Below are 24,296 nucleotides of genomic sequence, written 5' to 3'. Positions count from 1 at the left end.
CTCTCCTCCTCCGAGATTGAAGAGGCTGGTGTGGTGGCTGGGCAGGCGGCACGCCTCCGCGGAGGGGCCTCCCTCCAAGGCTGTGGTGTGGCCCGTGGGGGTGATGCCTGTGCCGCCCAGGGAGGTGGCGGGGGGAAGCGTCGGGCCAGGAAATGCCCAGGCGGTGGAGGCGTGAAACCAGATCAAATCCCAGCCGCACGCTGCCAGGCCGATTCCAGGCAGAGGAATCAGTGGTTCTCAACCTTGGTGTCCTCACGTGCCTGCGTCCCCCTCTGGGTGTTTGGGGCGGATCCGTAAACCCACGTTCACCGGGCACTCTGTATGCCAAGGCCGCTTCTTGACTGGTCAAGGGATGTCATCCCTCCAAATGCCTGTCCACCCACAACCTCAGAATGCGACCTTTTTAGGAAGAAGGAGAGTTCCCGCTGTGGGGCAGCAGGTTGGGGAACAGGTGTCACTTCTGTGGTGGCGTGGGTTTGATCCCCGGTCTGGCTCAGTGGGTTGAGGATCTGGTGTTGCCACAGCTGTGGCTTGGATTTAATCCCTGGCCTAGGAACTTCCATATGCTGCAGATGCAGCCAAAAAAAGAGAGAAGGGAGGTCTTTGCAGATGTAATTTGTTAAAATGAGACCAGACAGGATGAGGGGGGCCCTGAGTCCATGACTCGTGTCCTTGTCAGAGGAGGGCGATCTGGACACAGATGGCGTGGCGTGTGGAGACGGACACTGTGGCAGTGGCGGTGGGCCTGTTACTACACGCTTGTGTCACCGCCTGGAACCTTCCTCCCCTCCCCCTGTCCCTTTGGACCGTGTGCCATGTGCTTATTACGGAAACCAGCTCTAGAAACTTTGTGGTTAAAGAGAACGAGCCCCCAACCCCCCGATTCCCCCCCCACAGCTCCCCGGGCGGATCCCCAGCCCCCTAGCGTGAGAAACACGAGTCAGCTTCAGGCTTCAGGCCCAGGGAGCCCAGGAGGAGGAGACCAGTGAGGCCTCCTCTGCAAACGGGGTCCCACCTCCCGTGGGGAGGAGGAAACAGGAGATGCGGTGGCCCAGGGACTTGAACAAACCGAGGCCCCAGCACCCCGAGGGTTCCACGGGGCTTTCTCCCACCCCTCGCAGACAGATGGACAACCAGAGGCCATGGGGCCCAGGACCCGTCTGCCCTTGCCAGCTGTGTGGCTCGAGGAAGGCACTCGGCCTCTCGGAGCCTCCGTTTGTCTGTCTGTGATATGGGACCACAGCCCCGCCTCCCTGGGGGCGGGACTGGCCCTCCTGGGAGCAGCTCCCTGTGCAGTTTGCTCGGTGTAGCAGTTGGGGTGAGCTCCAGCTCCGAGGCACCCCGCCCCTGCCAGCAGGCTGCATGCAGGCCCACTGAGGATGCTGTGACAGGGAGAGCATATGGCGGGCATATGCCACGCGGGAACACGGCTGCCCACGGGAGGAGGCACAGGAGTTCTGGGGAGAGGGAGCTGAGCCCGGCGTTGGCACCAGAGATGCGCGGAGCCTGCCTCAAGCTCTCGGCACCCCTCTGCCCGGTCCTCCCTGGGGGGTGAGCCTCCAGCCCTTGGGGAATTGGGGTGCCTGGGAGACCTCCTGGGGTGATAGGACAGCGTGCCCTCGGCCCACTAGATGTCGCTGTCCCCTGCAAGATCCCACAGACGGTAGCCTAACAGGCCCTGGAACTGGGGTGGGGTCTCTGTCAGGGGGGCTGCCTGTGACACCTTCCCTTGGCACTCAGAGAGGTTGAGTAACTGGTCTGCAGTCACACAGCCTGGAAGTGGCAGCAGCATCATGGAGCCCTCCCACGGGATAGTGTCAGAAGCAAGGAGAACAGCAGAGGTCCAGGGGCACCCACTGAGCCCTCCCCAGCCCTTGGGGCGCAGCTTTTCTGCCTGGGGAACCTTACCTGCCACCGTGTCCCTCCCTGTGTCCCCTTGGCCCGCATGCCCGACAGGCCTTGTCCCCTTGGCTTTCTGGACTGGGACCCATGTTGACCTTTGGAGGTTGTCCTCTGGCCACTCCTGGAGTGCCCTGTATACAGCAGGCGCCCAGTACTTGTTAGGTGGCCCGCAGCAGAGCCGTACCTCGGGGAGGGGTCCCTGAGCCCCCCCAGAGACTGGCGAAGGGTGTCGCAGGTTGAGACAGACTGCCCTGAGCTCTCCGTTTCCGCGGGGGAGCCACGGAGGTCCCGGTGCACACGGGCGCCCCCCTTGCTGGTTGGAGTCAGGTCACACACCAGGTGACAAGGATAGCTGTGTTTCTGGGACAGCAGGAAACCTTTGCAGTGAGAGGGGCATGAAGCCCCCGGCTCTGGGATTGGAAACCCCACAGATGGAGGGACACGGGACAGCCCCCGGTTCTGGGTAGGGCCCGGTTGAGAGCCGAGCCACATGGATGGTGTGTGTGTCACCCATGTGACAGGGAGACTCGGAGGTGAGGGGCCTCCGGCCACTGTGGCCACCTCACTGTCCCCCGGGATCCCCAGGAGAGGGGGAGGGTGGGGGCCAGCCCCAACTGCGACAGCAGCGGGCTGTCTAGGCGAGGACCTGACGCCCACCCCGTCCTGTGCGCGAGCAGATGGGTGGGGAGAGGAGGAGGCGGCAACAGTTGGTGTCGCCAGCTTCCGGCTCCCCCGTGGTGGCGGGTGTGAGAAGCAGGGATGGGAGCGGATGGCAGAAGCCCAGCCTGCTGTCGCCACCTCCCCCCGTCCGCCAGCCTGCCTCCTTGGCCCTTCCAGAGGCTTCTCCCCCGCGCACCCTGCCTGGAGCCCGCCAGGAGGCTCAGGAGACCCAAGTCCCAGCTGCCAGCCCAGCTCAGCTTCTTCCTGGCTGTGTGACCGACCGCCGAGCACGCCCCTCCCGGCCTCAGCTTCCCTGTCTGTAAGATGGGGTGCCGTATGTGACCCAGGACCGCCGAGCACGCCCCTCGTGGCCTCAGTTTTCCCATCTGTAAATGGGGTGCCATCAGTGTCTGCTCCATGGAGCTGTGTGGCCCTGGGTAGATCTCACCTCTGTGTGTCTTGGCTTCCCCATCTGGAAAAGGAGGTATAATGCCTGGCTTGTAGCATTGAGAGGCTGAGGGGGTTTATCCTGACAAAAGCGTGGAGGGGGCAGCGGATGCCAGGAGCCAGGAGCCATGGGCTCTGCCCTTGGCAGGAAGACCAGATGGCACTGGGGGGCGGGGGGGCTCGGATCAGGAGGACCGCCGCAGCCAAACACGCAGTGGCGGACATTCGCAGCGTGCTGCCCTGGGCACTGCTCGAGTGCCTCTCCCCGGGGACTCCTTGAACCTTAGAGCACCCGTGGCCCTGGCGCCGTTACTGCTGCAGCTTCTGCATGGGCAAGGGGAGGCCCAGTGCATCGGAGGCGGTTACCCAGGGCCCCTGTCCTGCATCCTTTTGCAAAGCCGTCTTCTTGTCCAGTCTGGCCTCTCAGAATGAGTGCCAGTGCTTCCGTCCTGGACCCCAGGACCTGTCACCCCCTCACCTCGCCACCTGACCAGCTCCACCAGCTCATCTCCTGTCCGTCCCAGCTGATGCTGCCAGCCTTGGGTCTCGCCCCGCCACCACCCGCCCTCTGACCTCAGCCACGCTCGTGATGGACAGGGCAGCTTTACTCTGGGATGGCCCCCCAGCCACGTGTGGCCACTTGAGGAGGTACAGTTAGAAGTGCTGCTCTTTGGTCGCACTGGCCACATTCCAGGTGCTCGCCAACCACATGTGGCTGGCAGCACAGATCTAGAACATTCCGTCACCACGGACGGTTCTTCTGGGGAGTGCTGCTGGCGCCCCCTGGGGAGGCTGGAGACCTGCAGGGTGGGCCCGTGGGCACCAGTCTAAGTGGCAGCGAGAATACACTGGAGCCCCTCTGCGTTTTATGCCACATTCCCGGGAACTCAGTGTGTTCTGTTTTACCAGACCTCGAGCTGGAGCACATGGTCCCAGAAAGGGTAGTTCTTAGATATTTGTAAACTGATTTATAGATGTCTTAAAAGACAGGAAAGACGAAACCACATTTGGTTAAGCTTTTTACAGATTGCCTTCGTTGGGAAGAAATAAGGAATTCAAATCAGGCGTCTCTCTGAACATCTGGGACGTTTATCCTGATGTCTTCAGGCCTCAGTTTACACATCTGCCTGAACGCTGGTCTCCTGGGGCCCCAGCTCGGAGGTGCTGGGAGGCGGGGTTGGCCGGTGCGGAGCGAGGGGCCTGTACCCGTGGCCTCGCTTTGCCCGGTGACCTTGGGCGGCTTGGCTCACGTGCGAGGCCTCGGCTTCTTCATCTCTTAAATGGGCAGAACAACCCTGGCTGAGTTGATCTCGATGGGGGTGGGGTGCGTGTGTGGTGCCTGGGGGCGGCCTGGCAGACCCAGGCGCCTCCTTGCCCACTTCGAGGAGGGGCAGCATGGACAGATCTGGGCTGAGAGGCCCCTCCATCTCGCTGCATGCCACCAAGGCCACATGGGCCGGGCCTGAGGGAGGCCACTTTCCTGCAGGCCCACAACTCAGCCCGGAGCAGCCCAGCTCCTCTGTCCTGGGAGGGAGGGAGGGAGGCGAAGGGACCTGAGCTCCCTGGGAACATTTTCCTGGCACCCTGTCCCGGGAGCCGGGCTCTGAGTTCTCCCGGGGGTGCAAGTGAGGGCAGGAAAGGTCCAGCAGGGTGTGGGTGCTGCCGCCCGTGTCCACGGGGCAGGGGCGGGAGGAGTCAGACAGATGGATCTTTTGTATCAGCCTGCGCTCAGCAGCCTCCCCCCAGCCGCAGCCCCAGGGAGTTTGAACTTGCCCGCTGTTCAAACTTGCTTCCCCGCCCTTGACAGGGAACCTACGATGGGCTGCGCTGAGGAAGGGCCCCCCCCCCCCAGCCAGTGAAGCTCTGCCTCCTGGACCACAGGGCTTGGGGTGGGGGGCGGGGTTGGCAGGGGATGGAGGGGCGGGGTTGGGGCGCCTTCTGCCTCCGAAGGCACCAGAGAATTCCAGCAAGAGCCCCCGCCCCCCGTGTGTGGGGAGTGGGGAGGTGGGCTTCCTCGAGGTCCAGTCCCAAGCCCGGCTGATGATGGCTCAGCAGGGTTGCCTCCCTCTCCTCGGAGAGGGAGGACGTGGCCGATCTGTCAACTTGGCCCTTTTCGGGCCCCCGCCCCGCCTGGCCCCTGCGCCCCAGCCCGACCCGGCCCTGGTGAGAGGCCAGGCCTGTGGCTCTGCCAGACTCCGCTCCTGCCAGCTGGCCCGCCCTGCGTGGTTGCCATGGCAACCCCTCAGCATGTCAGCAGGGCCTGCTGCTCCTTCTTCATCTCTCGCTGGGGCCAGAGCCACTTCGGGGAGGCCCCGGGGGCTGCCAGGCAGAGGGGGGCTCCCCAGAGGCCCCTTGGGGTCCTGGGCCTAGGCCAGGCCTTGACCCCCTGCCAGGAGAGAGTGGGGGCTTCAGGCAGAGTGAGGGGTCCACTGCGTGGCCAGGGGGATGGCGGGAAACGGGCAGAGGGGGGCGGACAGAGAGAAATAAAACAACCACGCGGTGGGGGCACATGCGGACGGGTCTCCAAGGGCCCAGTGACGGCTCCCAGCCATCTGCTCAGCACCCTGCTCCTGGGAGGCTCACTCCAGCCCACTGAGTGACACCCCACTGTGTGGTCCTACCCCCCCCGTATGTCACTCCCACTGTGTGTCACCCCCACTGAGTGACGCTCTCATTGTGTGTTATCTCCATTGTGTGGTCCTACGCCCACTGTGTCACCCCCACTGTGTGTCACCCCGTGTGTTACCCCCACTGTGTGTCACCCCCACTGACACCCCCACTGTGTGTCGCCCCCTGTGTGTCACCCCTGCTGTGTGACACCCCACTGTGTGCTCATACCTCCACTGTGTGTCACCCCCACTGTGTGTCACCCCCACTGTGTGTCCAATCCCTCTGTATGTCACCCCCACTCATACCCCCCGTGTGACACCCCCACTATGTGTCACCCCCACTCATACCCCCCGTGTGTCACCCCCACTGTGTGCTGGTTCAGGCACCAGACAGCTCTTTGCTGAGTGAGGAGGCTGAGGGTCTAAGGACAGCCAGGCGGGGTGAGAATAGATGCAGTCCCAGCTGTCCCAGGAGGTTGGCGACCCTCCCAGCGGCACAGAGAGGGTAAGCGCCGAGCGCGGCGCTGCACAGGGCTGGAGCTAGTGCGCCCTCTTAGGGTTGTTTTCACCCTGGAAGCAGCAGTTGCAGGAGGCAGGGACCCAGGAGGAGGGGCACGGGCGGGAAGGACCTGGGCCTGGGCTCTGGTAGTCGGAGCAGCCGAGCAGCTCAGAGGCGCTGGGGCCCCTGCTTCCTGGTGGCGGAAACCCCAGCAGCAGCTTAGTCGGCTGGAGCTGAAGGAGCAGAGGAGGGGTGCTGGTGGCAGTGGGGGTGGGTGAGGGCTGGGGCAGGGCCACAGAGTCAAGAAAGGACCTGGGGGGTGATCCCTAGCCCAGGGAAGGGGCCCCATAGCAGCCCACCTGCCCTTCCAGCGGCGTGGGGGGCAGCGGGAAGGGGGAGCTCCAGCCCCACGCCCTCCGGCAGGGCCCCCCAGCGTCCTAGCCTTACGGTCACCCGGGGTCTCCGAGGGTTACGCCGCGGCTTTAATTTCAGTGACCTTGATGCTTGTCAGGTCAAATATTTCAACTCAGTGGACTCGGCCAGCAGGACCGGGTTTCCATGGCAACGGGGCCGACCCACCAGGAGCCGCCCCGCCCCCAGCTCTCCCCCATCCGCGGAGCCTCCCTGTGCGCCTGGCCGCCTGGCCTCCGCGACGGCCCTTTCCGCGTGACTTGTGACTGCTCGGGGCTTGCTCGTCACCGCCTCCCCCCGCCCCCCGTCCCCGGACCGTGCGGCGTGAAGGCCAGGCTTGCGTTAGGTGGCGCCCCCCCGCCCCCACACCACCCATGTCCCGTAACATGACACGCGGGGCTGTTGTCCCCGAGGACGCAGGGAGTCCGTGTGTGGCCTGGGTCGTTGTCAGCATCAAGATAGGCTCTTGTTTTTTTCCCGGGGACGTCTGTTGACCTGCCCCGCCCGGCTGCGGACAGAAAGGGGAGGGGCGTGGAAAGACGCGGGTCCTGTTTGGCGTTTGGGCCGGGACACGGCGGCGAGAACGGGGCTTGACGCCCAGTTTGTCACGGGCTGTGTCCAGTGGGAAGTGGGTGCTCAGCCAGCGTTGTCAGCCCCCAGCCTCACGGTCACCCTCACAGGGCCTGGAGGGCCAAGGCCGCCCCCGAGATCCAGGCTCTCCTGCCCTGGGAACCTGTCTCTGCCTGTTCCTGCAGCCCAGGCGTGGAGCTGGCGCTTTCTTGCTGATGATGCCAGGAGGCTTCACCCCCAACATTTATTGAGTGCTTGCTGTATGCCAGCCACACATGGAGCCCTTGGTGTGCGTGGTATGAGGGCTCTGGACAGGAGTCCTGGTGTCTCCACTCACTAGTGTGTGACTTTGGGGAAGTGAGTTTTCCTCGTGGTGCCTCAGCGTTCCCACCTGTATAATGGGCTGCTGCTGGAACTCGGCGAGTGTGGGTACATAGCCTTTGGCACTGGGTCTGACTTCCAGTTAGGGCTCAGGGAGGGCCAGCAATTCCTGTGCCCTGCAGAGGAGGGGGGCACAGAAAGGGCGCCAGCATGTCCAGGGGGGCACAGCCGCTTCTGACCGCCAGGCAGCTCTTCCAGCAGGTCCCACGGAGGCTGCGCTGGGCAAGCTTAGGGCAAGGGATCAGCTGAGCCCGTCTGCTGGAGCCCTGGCTGCCAGCAGGAGAGGGCTCAGCGTTTATTTCTCCCGGCATCCCGAGCCTGTCCAGCTTCGACGGTGGCCACAGGGCCCAGCAGATGGCCTTAAACAGAATCAGAACAGCGGCCAGCTACTTGGGTGTGTTCTAGGCCCTCGTTCAGGGAGTTCTCCGAGTGCTCTGCGATCCGGGATATTGTCACCCCATCCTAGAGCGCCGTCAGGGCTTTGCGCGCCCTTCCAGAGCTCAGCGGGACCCACAGCAACACGGGTGCACCGAGACTGTCCCCATGGTGCTAACACGTCACCTGCGTTCATCTCATTGCGTCTCCCCCACCCCTCTCGTCTAGGGCCTCTGATCAGCCCCACTCTGCAGATGGGCAGACTGAGGCCCCTGAGCCACTCACCCAAGGTCACACAGGCGGCAGGGCACAGAGCCCGTTCTGAACCCTCCAGCATGTTGCTGGCACCCACCAGCCGATGCTCAGGACGCCCAGAAGTCTGCTCTGCAAGAGTAACTTCTTTCTGAAAACTGACGATGACAAATTATTTTTTTAATGGTTTTAATTTATCTCCCTTTCCTCCGAGAGTGTCAGAGGCAGTCTGCTTCTCTCTGCCTCTGCGAGCCGCCCCGTCTCTTGTTAGTGGCTCGGCTTTGAACGTATTTCCTTTTATCATGCGGTGACACGCAGTGGCAGAGGGCGATGCCGGGAGAGGCTGTCTGAGAAGGGCGGGCAGGCTGGAGTTTGCCTGGCTCCTGACAGCTAATTAGCTGTGTGTCTCTGCACCGGGGGGCCTCTCATATGGCAGGCGGCGGCGTCAGGGCCCTGGAGCCGCAGCCGAGGCTTCAGAGGAGGCCCGCCCTGGCCTCCCCACTCCATCCCCGGATCAGAGAGGCGCCTCCCGGCGGTTGTCATTGTGGTGGTGCCCAGAGACTGCGGTCCCTCTGGGGCCTGCGTGTCAGCAGGGTTAGGAGGGCAAGGCCAGGACGGCTGACCCCCGGGGACCGAAGTTGCTCATGGGTAGCAGGTTCCGGACTAGGACCCAGACCCAAGTGGGCGTCCGAGGCCCTGTTTGACCTCCCGCCCCTCCGCTCCTCCCCGTGGCTCAGTGCTCTCATCGGCACGTTGGTTGTGAGAGGGGTACCCGGGAGCTCCCATCGTGGCTGAGCGGGTTAAGAACCCAACTAGTATGCATGTGAACGCGGGTTCGATCCCTGGCCTCTCTCAGAGGGTGGAGGATCCAGTGTTGCCGTGAGCTGTGGTGTAGGTCGCAGATGCGGATCCGATCTGGCGTTGCTGTGCCTGTGGTGTAGGCCGGCAGCTGTAGCTCTGATCCGACCCCTAGCCCGGGACCATGGGTGTGGCCGTGAAAGGCCAAAAACAGTGGTACCCCTTCTGCTCCCTCAGACTCGCTGCGAGCATCTCCTAGGGGAATGCATTGCCCAATGAGCTGAAAGAACGGGGAAGCGCCTGGGTTCCGCGCAGCCAGCACACCTCGAGCACCTACTGTGTGCCAGGCCCTGTCCTGGACGCCGTGAACAAAAAGGCTGCTGACCTTCTAGCCAGGAAGGAGATGGTAACAAACCACCAAGCAGCATATGTAATCCCTGCTGCTGTCAGGGAGGGGGCCGGGCTGGCTCGCATCCTCCTGACAGCTCATTAGAAGTGATTAGAGGCCTGGAGGAAAGGGAAGCACGGGGTGGGTGGAGCGTGGCGGGGGGAGGCGGGTGCAGTTTCGAGCAGCAGCGTGGTCAGGAAGGGCCTCTCTGACTGATGCTCGCTATCATGTTTATTTACGAGGATGGATCACAAAGATCGGGAGCCCCTCCCCTTTTTGGGCTTGTTATGAAAATCCAGTATATTACTTTGTATTTTTTCGGGCAGGCTGCTCACACTTGAGCAGCCTTCAGGCTTCCCTGGGGGGCTTGTTAAACACCGAGCCGGGGTGGTCCCCAGAGGTCCCCATCCAGAATCTGCATTTCTGACAAGCTCACACGTGGCACTGAGGCTGCTGCTGGCCTGGGGCCTCCCGGTCTGGGCTCGTGCATTAAGGCTTGGATTTTTTCTAACCGGTGAATGTGGCTGAGAGCCACTGATTCCCATGGCACATCCTCCCGAGGCACCTAGAATCGGATCAAACTGCGGAATTGCCCCCTCACCCCTTTCATTTGGTGTCATTTCCTACGTGCTGGGTCTGAAAGGCTGTCCTGGCCTTGTGGAGCTGCTGATCAGCAGGGGGACAGACATACGGACACTGGGGGCGAGACTAGAGCTCAGCCCAGGGCAGGCTCCCAGCCAGTCTGGGCATCAAGGAGGGCTTCCAGGAGGAGGTGACACCTGAGTGAGTCTCAGTGCCACAGGTGGGGAAGGTGGACGGGTGTTCCAGGTGGGAGGCCCTCTTGCGCAGAGGTTAGGAGTGAGTGGCCCTGGAGCACAGCCTTCTGGAGGAGTCCGGGGGTGGGGGGGGGTGATCAGAGAGCGGGGCTCATCTCCAAGGGCCTCAGATGTCCTGCCAGGGACATTTCTCCCTGGAGTTTCACCCTGAGGGCAGAGAGAACCCCCGGTGGATAACGTGTCACATCTTTGTGTGGACACATGCCCTGGGTACGGAGTGTGATCTGCCTCCCCCCCAGATCCCTTCTGGAGCACAAGGTCCCCCGGGGGGACCCCATCTCAGGGCAGCTGGCGAACCAGCGCCACACCCACAGCTGGCCAGGAGCTGGTCCGGGTGCAGTGGGAGCCTTGGCCGTACCCTGAGCTGACCCTTGTTGGGGTGTCAGGCACGTCCACTCTGGGTGTCCAGGGCCATCTCTATTTGATACGGGTCCGCTGCCCTCACCTTCTCTTTATTTTCTTTGTTTCTGGCCTAGTGGTGCTCAGGGCACCCTCCGCTCTTCATCCTTGGCGCCAGGCTTTCGGAGAACACCTTGGGAGCAGCCTGGGGCAGCGGGCTGGCAGATGTGGCCTGGAGCTTGGCTTGCGCTCTGTGAAGTCCGTCTGTGCGCCGTGCACCTGGGGGCTCACGCCCACTCCCCCTGCCGGCCCCCCCAGCACAGCTCTTCCAGTGGCGCAGCGTCGGGGAGAAGGATGCGGAGGTGACCCCTCCCTCTGTTGAGAATCCCGGGGGGGGGCCGGATGGGTCAGGAACCACAGGCAGGCTAGACCAGGAGGGCCGGGGCCGTGGGGTTAAGTCCTTTGCCTTTTGAGATCAGACACCCTGGGTCCTGACTTGATTGCTGTGTGATGCCAGTCTCGTGACTTGCCCTCTCTGGGCCTCTGCCTTTACCTCTGAGACATGGGACAGTAACAGCACAGTGTCTGTGCGGGGGGTGAACAGGCAGGACTGTTTGGAGCGGGGTCTGGCGTGCTGTGAACTGTTGGTGAACATTCCTGCTCGACTCGAGGGGGTGGCAGGGCTGCCTCCGGGTATCACCGAACTGGGAGTGATATGAAGGGGATCCGTATCATTTTGTTTTTCCTAAGAGCAATTGAGCGATGGAATTAGAGGAATAAGGGCCTTCGGGGAGATGCAGGGAGTGTAAACAGGGCCCCAAACCAGTTTATTTGCAGCAGGAAAAGCTTGTCACCAACCCTGGCTGCCTGGCGCTCAGGCCTCTTAAACAAAACAGAAAGGAGCTTGCGGCCACCCTTGGGTGGGTGGAGGCAGGCGTGACTGCTGCTGATGAGAGCTGACTGCTCAGTTATGCTGCCTTTCCTGTTGAGTCTGACCCCCTGGGACCCCGTCTCTGCTCCTGGGGGCCCTCGCACACAGACCCCCTTCTGGCCTCTCCCTGAGTGTGCCTGGCCTGTCTGTTGGGCATTCCCCCCCACCTCTCCTTTATCCTCTGGGAAAATGCATCACGGATGTCACTTCCTCCAGGAAGTCTTCCGTGATACCCCCCCCATATCAGCTTTCTGGTAACTGGTCTCCTCCCAGTGAAATAAGAGTTTCTCAGGCCCAGGCCTGTGTGTTTGGTTTCTCCTGCATGGTCAGCACCAGGAGGGCGAGGGGACCTTATGTTTGATGAATGAATGAATGACGTTATTCTCTGCCCCAGGTTCTCCTGGGGCCAGCTGGCCCCCAGCTCAGCACGGTCTCTTTGCATCCCTTCCCCTAGTTGCTTTCTTTTCCCCTGGCATGACCCCGAATAGCAGAGGCCCCTGGCTGCGGCCAGCACCCCTGGCCAGCTCACGGGACCCAGGCGAGTGCATTTTCCAGTGAGCGTCCCAGAGTCGGGAGGTGAGGCCCCACGTCCGTGGTCATGGGGCAGGTGTGGGTCCAGGTGTCTGGGCTCAGCCTTGACGTTCTCCGGGCCCCGTGCTGCCTGGGACATTTGCGCCACCCCCGTAAGAGCGGCCTAGAGGCCGGACAGACGACACGAGTGATGGATTCCAGGCCTTGGCGCCGGCTCCGGGGAGGAAGCCAATCGCTCACGCTGTCAGGGGAAGGCCGTTCCAAGGAGCCCACAGCTCCCCCGCCGGCTCCTCCCCAGGCCGTGGGGCACCTTGGGGGCCACGGTCGCCCCCCTTTTGCCCCTGGGGCCGGGCTGCCAGGAGGGGCGTCTTCTCTCTGGGGCCACCTTCTGCGGCAGAGGGGGTGACGTGCAGGGTGGGGTGGGGAGACCTCGCCCGTCGCCCAGATCGTGACATCGAGGCCCGAGGAGGGAGGGAGTGCTTGGCAGGGGCGCCTGCATCTCTTTGCTCCTTGGTTCAGCCAAACTGGGGGTCCGTGACAGCACTGCAGAGCCACCCGGGGCCTCCCCGCACCTGGGCAGGGGTGACCCCATCCCTTGAAAGGAACCCTGCTTTCCTGTTGTGGCTCAGCAGAAACAAACCCGACCAGCATCCATGAGGACACGGGTTCGATCCCTGGCCTCGCTCAGTGGGTTGAGAATCCGGCATTGCCACGAGCTGTGGTTTAGGTGGGGCTCGGGTCCCAGGTTCCGGTGACTGTGGTGTCCGCCGGCAGCTGTAGCTCCAATTCAACCCCTAGCCTGGGAACCTCCATGGGACGCAGATGCGGCTCAAAAAAAAGAAAAGAAAAAAGAAAACCAAAGAGCACCGTGGTAGAAGCTGAGCCGGCCCTGCCCACGCATGGGCACAGCTCTTGTCATGGCTCTGAGGAGCCGGGCGGCCTCTCTGTGCAGATCTGTTTCTTCCCAACCTCAAGGTGGCTCCTGTTCTGCCCACTGCACACATGGCAAGACCCAGGCCAGCAGGTCTGCGTTGCTGTCTGTCACCCAGCAGACAGGGGGCAGAGCCGGTGCCAAGCCTGGACCCACCCTCCTAACTGGAAGCGGGGCTTTGAGGCCTGGAAGAAAGCGTGAGGGGAGCGGGAAGAAGGGGTGGATGTTTGGGTGGGGGGCTGGGAGGGGTGGGGGTAGACGGGGTCTCCTGGACCCTTGTGGGTCCTGCCCCTCGGAGCCCCGAGCCATTGCATCCTGGGAGAGGCCTTCTGCGGCCGCATCTTTCAAGGCCTGACCTCAGACCTGAAGTCACACGGCCAGCGGGAGGGGGCGGAGATCAGAGCCCCTGCCGCCCCCCACCCGTCCTACCCTGTCCCCTGACTGCTCACCATCTGGCACCCGCCACGCCAGCCCTGCCGCAGCCCCAGGCCCTGGGCCCCGGCGCAGCCGGCTCCTTGCCTCGGAGGAGGGGACGCCCCTCCGGCTCAGCTAATTATGTGGAAAATTGGAAGAAATTGCACAAGCCTCAGTGGGGAATGAGGTCAGGGCTGAAGGTTATCGGAGCAGCCGCGGTGGCCGCCCGGCTGGCCTCCCCTGAGACTCTTGGCTCCCGCTGGCGACAGAGCGCCTCCGAGGCCCCCGCCCCGGGCAGCACTGGGTTCCCAGGATGTGGGGGCAGCAGCAGGCGGCTTTTGTGCTCTGTAGTTGCCCGTCCTTAAGAATCCAAAGCTTTGTGGACCGGCTTCCCCACTCCCTCTGCATCCCTGCCCCCTCTCTTCTCATCTTCCCAAGGATGCTTGGCATGGAGCCTGGCAGGGGGGCCCAGGGCAGCCCTGGGGGGTGCAGGGGCCACCCTGGGGATGGGCAGGAAGGAAGTGGGGAGGATGGAGAGGTACTTGTGTGCACACAGCTTGTGTGCAGGAAAAGGCAACCTCCACCCTCTACCCCGCCCAGCCTGCGTCTCATGCCCTCCCCGCCTCCAGCACCTCTTCTGTAAACATTTATTGAGCACCTACTGTGTGCCAGGCACAGACCTGCCTTTCTCTCCACCTGTACTCACCTCTTTGTGTTCTCTTGAGCACATCCACACTTTCCCCATCCCGAGTTGTTTCCTCTGCTGGCCAACTCCTATTCACCCTTCAGAACCCTCTGCAGGCGGCCCCTCCTCAGACAGCTGCACACCACTTTGATACGCTCTGCTGTCCAAGAGGGGGCAGGTGTGCTGGCTAAACATGGGCGGTGGAGCCAGGTGCATGGTTCAGACTCTGCTCTGCCACTAACTGGCAGCGTTGGCCAAGTTGCTTCTCTGAGGCTCAGTTTTTTCATCTACGAAGTGGGGATCACAGAAATGCCTGCATCAAGGTTGCATGACTCAGAGTCCCTGTTGCTATTCAGTGGGTTGATGTTGCTGTCAGCTGTGGTGTAGGTCGCGGATGAAGCTTGGATCCCACGTTCCTGTGGCTGGGGTGTAGGCCTGGGAACTTCCATATGCCATGGGTGTGGCCCTGAAAAGCAAAAAAAAAAAAAAAAAAAAAAAAAAAAAGGGTTAAATGAATCAGAATGAATCAGATGTGCAATGAGTGAGCCTGGGTCCCTGCCACAGCCCAGGAGCTGCCATGTCAGGGTGTCACTGGTGGTGGTTTCCTTAGTGCCCTCAGCGCCCCCAGCCGCCTTGTTTCCTGCCCCTGCCCTCACAGTGCTGTCCGGGCCGTCACCCCATGGGGCTGTCGGTGCCTGGGCCCCGGGACCAGCCCGTGGGCAGGTCAGGACTGGGGGGTCCTTTAGCATGAAGCATCTCAGCTCTGCCGCTGCAGCCCCCACTCCCCGCGGCCCCTCTTCCTAGTACCAATGGTGATAATGATGAAAGTACCAGCAGGAACCACCCGCAGGGCTGCGTGGCGAGCCCCGTTACCCACGCTGCGCTTGGCACCCGACCCCCTCCTCACTTCCTTCGCCTCCTCCCCCTCCTCTGCGGGGGTCCTCAGTGGGGAGCAGTGTGGGCGCCACTGTTCTGCAGGGAGTGGCCTCTCTATACACTCAAAGCTGCCCAGACACAGGGGCTCAAGAGGGGACCCATTTCGACGCCAGGGGGCCGGGCCGGTTTTCTCTGATTTTAATGACCAAGATCCAGATGGCGTGGGGGGAGGGGAAGCTGCAGGAAACTCCAGGAGAGGGAGATACCGACCCCGCACCCCCCGAACCAAGGGCTTCCCCGGTGGTGACCCTGGGAGGACATGGGGTCCACTGTACAGATGGAGAAACTGAGGGCAGGCGTGTTTGGAAACTTGCCCCAGGCCACGCTGGGGCCACATCGTCTTTTTTTTATTGCCTTTGCCATTTAATATGGAAGATACGGGGTGATGATAAAGGAGCCACACCCCCCCTCCAATTTCCTCTTGATTGACGGGTGGCGGCCTCCCGGGGGCTGGCGGGCCTCTCCCCAGGAGCGTCGCATCCTTCCTCGGTGTCTAATCCACTGTGCTGCGTGCCCCCAGCGGCATCAGAGGCTGGCAGGGAGGTGGGCGTAATTGACTTGTAACATACAGACCGTGACAGGCTGTCATCTGTGTCAGGCGTGGGGTGGGAGTGCACCTGAGCGCGTGTGAGTGTGTGTGTGTGCACGCACGTGCTGTGTGTGTGTTCTCTCCTCATGTTTTATGGAGATAACAAACAATCTTTCCTGATTAAGGAGATTCTTACAAACGCAGTGCAGGTGGCATGCAGGCCTGGGGCCCTGGGACAGAACAGGGGCTCCTGCCTCCCCACAGTGTCCTCCAGCTCAGCCCGCCCAGCCCCTCCCCTGCCCCCTTCAAACCCCAGCTGCTGGTAAACATGCCTCTGCAAAGTAGCCCCAGTAAAGCTGGGGAGCAGGTGGCCATGCAAAATGTGTCCCTATGGGCGGGGGTGGCTCCTGGGGTCCACACCCGCGCTGTGCCACTGACCCACCGGCGCCCGGGGCAGTGCAGCGCATCCCTGGGTTTTGTGCACGCCATTCACCCTTGAGCGCTTTGGAGTCCGCAGAGCCAGCCCATTTTGCGCACATGACAACTGAGGTCCAGAGAAGGCAGGTGACTTGCCCAAGGCTGCACAGCTTTGTAGAGCTGGGCTCGGAACTTAGATCCACCGGACTCCACCCCTCACCCCGTGCTCTTCCTGTGATGCTGTCACGTTGCCTTTTGCCTGGGGACTGCTGTGGCTTTGCTCCTCTCCAGTCCCTCTGGCCAGAAGGGAAGGGTCAGTCGTGACCTCCCTGGGCCACCCGCTGCCTGCCACTGCACAGCCCGCGGACTCTGGGGGTGGTGGAGCTGTGGCCGGGCCCTCGTGCCCCAGGGCTCACTGGCAGGGCAATGACCCTGCTGCCCAGCTGTCAACACGGAACAGAAGCCTGGTCTGATGGCTAAAGAGGTCCTACCCTCCCTGTCATTCTCCTCCTGGGCCATTGGTCTCAGGGACATCAGGGGCTCCCTCCCTCTGCCCAGGTGACTCTCAGAGGACACAGCCCCGCGGGCATTCGGCCCAGCGAGCTCCAGACACTGCAGTAGCCAGAGGTGGATTTTTCCATTTGCATCCTCTTTTCAAATATTTTCAGAATCTGGAAACAATTAAAGTGGCCCAGTGGGGGCTGATTTTATTAAATCAAAGCTCACAGGCTGTTGTACTTGTAGGATTGATGCTGCCCTGGGCTGGCTGCTTTGTTAATGCTCCGTCCTGCGTGCGGCCTTGAAGGAAACACACACCAGAGGGAGGAAAAATCCATTTAATCATCCTCGGAAGCCCAGCTCCCGCGAGCTGCAGAGAGCGTCGCCCTGGGTGTTTCCGGGGTGGGAGCGGTTCTGTATGAGGTCTTGCCATCCGCTCTGGAAAGAGCAGCTTGTAAATGGGCCTGTCTGCAGCCGCCGACAGCCCATCCATCCCGGCTCCAGCGAGCAGGAGGGATGGAAAGCCGGCAGCCTTGGGGGCAGGCAGACCCGCCTGGCAGCAGACACCACCTCCCCTCACCGTGGCTCAGCCGGCTTTGGCTTCTCCATGTCTTGCTTTTTTCTTTTTTTTCCGCTTTTTAGGGCCCCATTTGTGCCATATGGAAATTCCCAGGCTAGCGATCAAATTGGAGCCCCAGCTGAGGCCTGTGCCACAGCCAGATCCAAGCTGCACCTGCGACCTAAATCGCAGCTTGCGGCAATGCTGGATCCTTAACCCACCAGGGAAGGCCAGGGCTCGAACCCACATCCTCATGGGTACCAGTCGGGTTCTTAACTCGCTGAGCCACAGCAGGTACTCCTAGTTTCTCTATGTCTTCACTGGAGCCGGTGGCCTGTCTCCCGGCTTGTTCGGAGGCAGAGCCAAGGCCCTCAGGCCTGCCTGTACCCCTGCTTCTCCCTTCACCCTGCAGGCTCTGCTTCCAAACACCTGCCTCCGAATGGCTTTTCTAGGTGCTTCTGGAGCCCCAGCTGACACCTGGCGCAGAAGTGCTGGGAGGTTACGTCCTGCCCGGGCCTGTGGGGGAATTGGTGTGTAGACACTGCACCCCCGGGACGCCTGAGCTCCCAGCAGGGCTGAGGGCTGGGTGGCCTGGCCCGCATGGCTCTCCTCCCTTCCCTCCTCCGGCCGCTGCCACCTGCCCTCCGACCCTCTGCTCACACAGAGGCTGTACCTGGGGCCTTGTCTGCCCAGTGTCGCTACACAAGGTCTGGGAGGGGTGACAAAGTGTCCTGGTGGTTATTGGCGTCAGCAGTCTTTGGGGGGTGAGCGGAGAGGCACCCCCAGGCCTGAACCCCCGCTCCAGTCCCAGGAGGACCGCTACCATGAGCCTTTCAGGTTTGCAAACCGCTTGCCTGTCCCTTGCAGCATCGGAGTGTTACCAGGCCCTGCGAGGCCAAGGGGCCTGCGGGGTCACAGGCCAGCCGGGGTCTTCTGACCCCAGACCCCCCTTGCCCACCGTCCTGGGTCCTGGGCCAGAGTCCCAGGGGAGGGCAGCGTGGCCTGGAGGGCGGGATGAGGGGGCGGGGGGAAGGTGGCAGATCTAGGTCATGTTAAGACGCGCCTCGCTCTGGGAGGGCGGTCAGAGGGCCCCGGGCTGGGTGGGGGCCTGGGGGACCTGCAGGGCCTCTTCTCACGAGGCCTCTTCTTCACACCCTCCCGCCTCACCCCCTCTCTCTGGAGGTCGCCCCCCACCCCCGCCCCGCACCGGGGTGGAGCATCCTGCCCCGTGTAGGCCGCTGCCAGCCTGGGCCCTGGTGCCCTGGTGTCCCCAGGCCTGCCTCCAGCCTGCTCATCCCTGTCACCAGGCGTCCTCCGGGAGCTGAGGGACAGGCCAGGCCTGGCCCTCCTGCCTTGCAGCTTCTCGGGTCCTGGCGTCCGGCTCCCTCCGTGCCAGCTCCCTCCGTGCCGCGTCCTTGCGCGCGCTTTCGAGCCGCTTCTCGGGTGGAGGGGAGGCGATCCCTCCCTCCGAGTTCTCAGGCACCGCGTCTGGCCTTCCCCGTCCTGGAGTCACTCCTCTGACGCAGCATCCCCTGCTTCTTCCCGGGTTGGAGGTCTGTTCACGTTTCTGCTGCTTCTAGCGTGGCTGCTGGCCATTTTTCCTTTCCTGGAAAACTGTCCGGTTTTGGTGAGATCTTCCTACGTGCTGCCCTTCAGCTGCACGTGGCATTCTGTGAGCCCTCAGAGCGTCTGCCCGGGCCCCCGGGTCCCCGGCGCCTGGCACCTTTCCTGAGAAGCCGCCCGTTGGCCTCATGCCGCTGCTGGCCCGCCGGACGTCGGGGAGGTGAGGCCGAGCTCAGCTGGCCTCCCTGGCCCTGTCCGGGGGCCGGGTTTGGGGACAGGAGGGGCAGAAGAGAAGCCTGCAGCTGTCTGTGCCAAGCATCCTTGCTTCTCCTCAGGCAAGAATGGAAGCCAGGGCTGTCTGGGAGGTGACACAGTGACAGCCTGGAGGTGCATGGCGCCAGCTTCAGGGCCACGTGGGCCTGCTCAGACCCCAGCTGCACCTCCCCCTCAGAGATGGGGGACCCTAGACAGTCCCTCAGCCTCTCCAGGGCCCCGTGTCTGCATCTCTGACCCACTGAGCCTCACCTGCTGAGCAGGGGCTGCGTCTCCCCTCCCTGGGGCTGGAAGGGGAGACACAACCTCTTCAGCGAAATGGCTCCTCGAGGAGGCACGTGATTCCGCCTCAGTGACCTGGCCTTTGAACATTTTCAGGGGGCATTCCCATTGTGGCTCAGTGGTTACCAACCCAACACTGTGTCTGTGAGGATGCAGGTTCAATCCCTGGCCTTGCTCAGTGCGTTAAGGATCCGGCGTGGCCATGAGCTGCAGCGTAGGTTGCAGATGCAGCTCAGATCTGGAGATGCTGCAGCTGTGGCGTGCGCCTCAAATCGGCTCCAATTCAGCCCCTGGCCTGGGAACCTCCATATGCCACAGGTGCAGCCGTAAAAAGAAAAACAAAACCAAAAAACATTTTCAAGGAACTTAGACGTGAATGTACCCCCCAGCGTGTATCCCAGGAGCCAAAAGGCAGCAATGGTCCAAATGGCCATCCACAGATGAGAAGCAAAGCAGCGCCTACCCACAGAGTGGAATATTACTTGGCCATGAACAGGAATGAAGCACTGACCCAGGCTACCACATGAGTGAACCTTGACAACGTGATACAAAGTGAAGGAAGTTTGTCACAAAAGGCCACATATATGTGACTCCATGTATATGAAATGTCCAGAATAAGCCAGTCTCTGGAGATAGAAAGCAGTGTTACAGTTGCTGGAGGCAGGGGGATGGGAAGCAACCGTGAACGGGCACAGGGATTCTGTTTGGGGTGATGCAGACGTATCTGGGGACCAGACAGAGGAGGCGGTTGCACAGTGAATGTACGAGATGCTCCTGAATTGTTTAGTTTTAAAGTCGTCAAAATACAAAGGCTGGTGAGCTCCACTGGTTAGCGTGTGGGGCTGGTAAAGCAGTTGGAATATTCATGGAGTTCCCTGGTTGGCCTAATGGTTAAGGACTCGGTGTTGTCCCTGCTGAGGCGAGGGTTCGATCCCTGGCCCGAGACCTTCTGCATGCCATAGATATGGCCAAAAAAAAAAAAAAAGGTTCAGGCGTGTCTTGGGTGTGTTTTAGCACAGCAGAGAGCTAAGGACAACACGGTAGAGAGGTGGGGTTAGCGACACCCGCCAGCAGTTGCCCTGAAGGCCCTCCCAAGGCCTGGCCTGGGACCCGGCGGGGTGCCAGTGGCCGCGCACAGTGACCCGTGGGATTTTGGGATTGTGTCGGGAGTGTGGAGTGTCGCCTGCCCCCTGGGAGCAGGACCTTCGTCTTCGCAGCTCTGCTGACGGGGCCTGAGTGCCCCTTCCCTTCTCCCAGGGCCCTGGTCTGCGCTGGCCTAGTCACGGGCACCTGCCCCCAGGAGCAGGGCACCTGCCGCCTGCTGGGTACAGACAGCTGAGCCCTGGTCCCTGGAGGCTCTGTGTGTGTGTTAGGAGCCGGGGGCGGGGGGCTGGCCCTGCTCCAGTTCCTGGGGACAGTGAGGCATATTCTGCCGTTTCTCCCCCAGCAGGCGGGAGGACAACAGTGTCCCTAAGTTGAGCTCGTTGGCAGCTCGTGCCTGGCACTAGGAGGTTGTGAGGACTGAGAGGCCACACGCGGTTCCTCTGGGGCTGGCCGGCCACAGGCACAGGTGGGGGCTTGTATTGCTCCCCGCGGCCCCCACCATGAGCAGAGGAAGATTCCAGAGCCAGAGCACCAGGAAGTGGAGGAGGGTGGGCCATTCTTGCCAGGACAGCCGGCCAGAGCCCTGGCCTCAGCCCCTCAGCACTGGGCATGAAAGCCACGTAGACGGTGGGTGGGTGGGGAGGGGACGGAGAGGCAGGCCAGGCCCAGGGCCTGCGGGGACAGAGGGCTCTGGGAGGGGCCGGGATCCTGGCGCCAGCAGGAGCCTCTTGAGAGAAGGGCTGGATCTCACACACAGAGGGCCTTGGGCGCCCGTCTCATCAGACTCATTGGGAATATCCCCTGAATTTGAACCGTGCCGACAAAGGGAGAGAAGGTTCTGGAGGCAGCTCTTAGCATTCCACCCGCAGGTCCGCGGGCGTCACGGTCGAATCCCGAGGGTCTGTCCAGGGTGGGGAACCCGTCAGGGCACAGGTGGGGGAGTGGATCTAGGGGCGCAGCCTGGGGACAGGAAGGTTGCACCCCTCCAGCCTGGCCCCAGGTGGAGCTGAGCCGGGTGCCGAGCCCTGTGCCCCCAGCAGATGGCGCCCTTGGCCCGGGAAGGGAAGAGGCAGATGGCGGAGCCGCAGGCCTGCTCCCTGCCCTCTGACCCGGTTTATTTCTGCCACGTGGGTACAAGGCCTCACACAGGCCCTGTCTCAGCTCTAGCAGGGCTTGGGCAGAGCCAGAGCGGGTGCTCCTAAGTCCCTAGGCCGCAGGGTCCCAGTCCCAGCAATGGGCGTGTTTGGTGCCTGGGAGAGGGGACCCCACCCAGTGGCTAACTTAGCCCCGAGCGAGCAGGGCACCGGGTCGGTGGCCAGAGTCGCCAAGGAGGTGGGCCCAGCCCTCAGGTTGCATGGGTGGGGTTCACATCCCCACTTTGCAGATGTGGCCCAGAGAGGTGCGCATCTTGTCCGAGGTCACACAGCTGGGGGGACTAGACCAGGCCAGGGGTCTCCACCTCGCAGAGCAGCGGGGACGCCTTTCTGGCGGCTGCTGGGTCCTCAGCTTTTGCTGTGCGCTTTCTCTATGCCCTGGTGGGGCACTTTATGAAGATCTCACTTAATCCAGCGGAGGAAACTGACGCACGAGGACCTAAGGAGGGTGGCCCAGGAGCCTCGGAGCTGCTGCTCCGTGGACCCGGAAGTCTGACTCAGGGCCGGGCCGGGGCAGAGTCCCCCATTCACCCCGTGTTTTCTGAGCACCTTCTGGGTGCCAGCACGCGCCCCCGCCCCCCACCTGTGCCCCTGCAGCCTGCTGGGGGAGAGACACGAATGGTGTCCGCTGGCAGTCACTGAGCAGTGACAAGCACAGCAGGGCCAAGGAGGACACTGCCCAGTGCCTCGGGGCAGCTTTAAGCGGAGAGCAGGGGGTCAGGAGGCCCGTGGAGCTTGGTGACGAGGAGTGACCAGAGGCAGCTGGCCCAGGAGAGGGTACTGAGGTGGGGTGGGAGTGGCCTTCTGGCAGGTGTGATGCAGGGCGGGGGGGGGCGTGGGGACGTCCCCCAGATTCCTCATAAATGCACTCCTGGGCGCCACCCAGGCCCAGGCTGCTCAGATGTGCACGCCAGCCACGGGGCTCTCGTGGGTCCAGGGCGGGGCCTGAGACTCTGCATTCCTAACCAGTCCTGTGATGCTGGTCCCGGCCTCGTTTTGAAGCCCACCTGGAGGCGCTCCTGGGGTGCAGCTGGGCAGCTGTCGGGGGACAGGCGGGCAGGTATCTGGGGTGCTTTCTACCCCCGGGCCTCCCTCCTGGAGTGTCTGCTCTCTGTGTCCATCACCAGCAGCTCAGGCCCCAGGCTTTTCTTCCACCCCTGGTTTTGGGCTGTGTACGGTCCAGAGCTGTGTGCTCTGGGGGAGATCCTGAGTGACCCTGGATGCCCGGATGTCGGGCCTGTGGCTGGAGAGGCCCGTGTTTCCTTTGAGGCTCCACCTCGGGGCTCCATCCTGCCTGCGGGGCATTGGGCCCTGATGCCACCTCTGCAGGCAGGGGATATGGGCAGTAAAATGGGCTTCAGGGCCTTTCCCGGCTCCCTTCGCGGGAGGCACAGGGCCAGCCACTCTTATTCCAACTGGGCATGGTCCCACTTAAACCTCACAGCTGCCCCATGAGGAAGGTCGTCGTTATGCCCCATTTTACAGGGGACAAAACTGAGGAGAGAGGTGCCCCCATTTTCTGTGCCAAAGCTGGTGAGGGGCTTCCCTGGACTCATAGTCCGTGAGTGGGGGGACCCGTCACTGATCCAGGCGCTGCAGGTCGGCCTGAGTCCCTGTGTCCTTGCTGTGCAGCCATGGATCCGAGGTGGTGGGAGCACTGGTGGTCCTTACTGCTCCCTCTGGGAGGGGCTCTGCACTCTGTTACCAAATAGCATGTTTCTCTTTTTTTCTTTCTGTTTTTTTTTTTTAGGGCTGCACCTGCGGCATATGGAGGTTCCCAGGCTAGGGGTGAAATGGGAGCTGCAGCTGCCGGCCTCTGCCACCCCAGTGGAGGCTTTGGGGCCTGGTTGGTTCCTCCAGCTCAGGCGCTGAGCATCGTGGCTGATGTGGGGGAGGAGGGAGGGGAAGCTCCAGGCTGCGTTCCTGGGGTGGTGGGGGACCCGGGCTTTGCGGTTCCCAGGCATGAGCTTCCTCTGCCAAGCCTGCCAGTAACCCCACCAAAGGCAGCTCCCAAGCTCAGGACCTCGTGTGCTCCGCTGTAACCGGGGTCGCACCATCCTTGCCTGCTTCTTGGGGTTGATGGGGAGCAAATGAGCCCCCATATCTGAATGCCTGGGAGGCCCCCAGGAGCTGTGGTTGTTTTCTGAACTGCAACTTCTCTTGTCCTCACTCAAAGCCCTGAGACCCCTGACCCTGCCCTGCCTGAGTTCGGATCTGCATTTTGAGGGAAGCCGTCTCTCAGTGGCGGGAACAGCATCTCTGAGCAGACAGGGCTTTCATCTGCTGGATCGCTAGCCAGGGAGACGGCCATTTGTGGAGTTCAAGTGTGTGACTCTAGGAATTCTCAGGGGCGAAGACTGAATTCTTTGCACCCACAGAGTTGAGGGGGGAGCTTGACCCCCGCCCGGGCCCTGGGACGTGTTCCCTTTCACCCAGGGCTGCTGAGGTCAGTGTTTCACTGCCAGTGTTTCCCAGAGCCAGAAGGTCCGCAGCTCTCATTCCAAAGCCCCTGACATTGAGGAGCAGGTGGAACTGGCCCTTCAAGACCCAGCTTCCCCGAGGGTGGAGCCTGAGGTAGGGGTGGGGCAAGGGGCGGAGCTTTAGGCCAGGGAGGGTGTGGGGACCGTGCCCTCAGCTCCTGCATCTGCCCGCTCAGTGACCTTGAGCAAGTCCCTCCCTGGTCCAGGGTGAGGCTTCCCTGCCTAAGACCCCTCTCAGGCTCAGATTCCACTCGGGGGCATCTCCTGGCTGGGGTCGCTGGGGCCCGCGATCTCTTTTGTCTGGGGCTTCCCCCCCCCCCCCCCCCCCCCCGTATCATGCCCGCAAACCCCTATCATTAGCTTACAAAAGTCGCCTGGCTTCCTTGTATTTGCATAAATGTTTTTCCTTTTTCAAAGCCCTCTGAGGACACTGTCTTGTGTTACTGAGTCTGGCTTCCTAGAAAAACAAAGCGGAGAGGAGTTCCCTGGTGGATCCGTGGTTTAAGGATCAGGTGTTGTCACTGCAGTGGCTTCGGTCCCTG

General features: G+C 62.2%; 1 protein-coding gene across 10 annotated transcripts in view; it reads left to right on the top strand.

The window, feature by feature from the left end:
* GSE1 (Gse1 coiled-coil protein) overlaps positions 1-24,296 on the top strand; it is a 412,190-nt gene that overhangs the window by 64,660 nt on the left and 323,234 nt on the right. The window lies entirely within an intron of this gene.

This window comes from Sus scrofa, chromosome 6 (assembly GCF_054392235.1).
Source record: "Sus scrofa isolate SSC_HxYL_T2T_F1_AM1 chromosome 6, Sscrofa_HxYL_maternal_Yorkshire_Landrace_v2.0, whole genome shotgun sequence".
In the NCBI taxonomy this organism is placed as follows: Eukaryota; Metazoa; Chordata; class Mammalia; order Artiodactyla; family Suidae; genus Sus; species Sus scrofa.
Note: the sequence above shows the minus strand (reverse complement) of the source record. Positions and strands in the feature narration are given on the sequence as shown.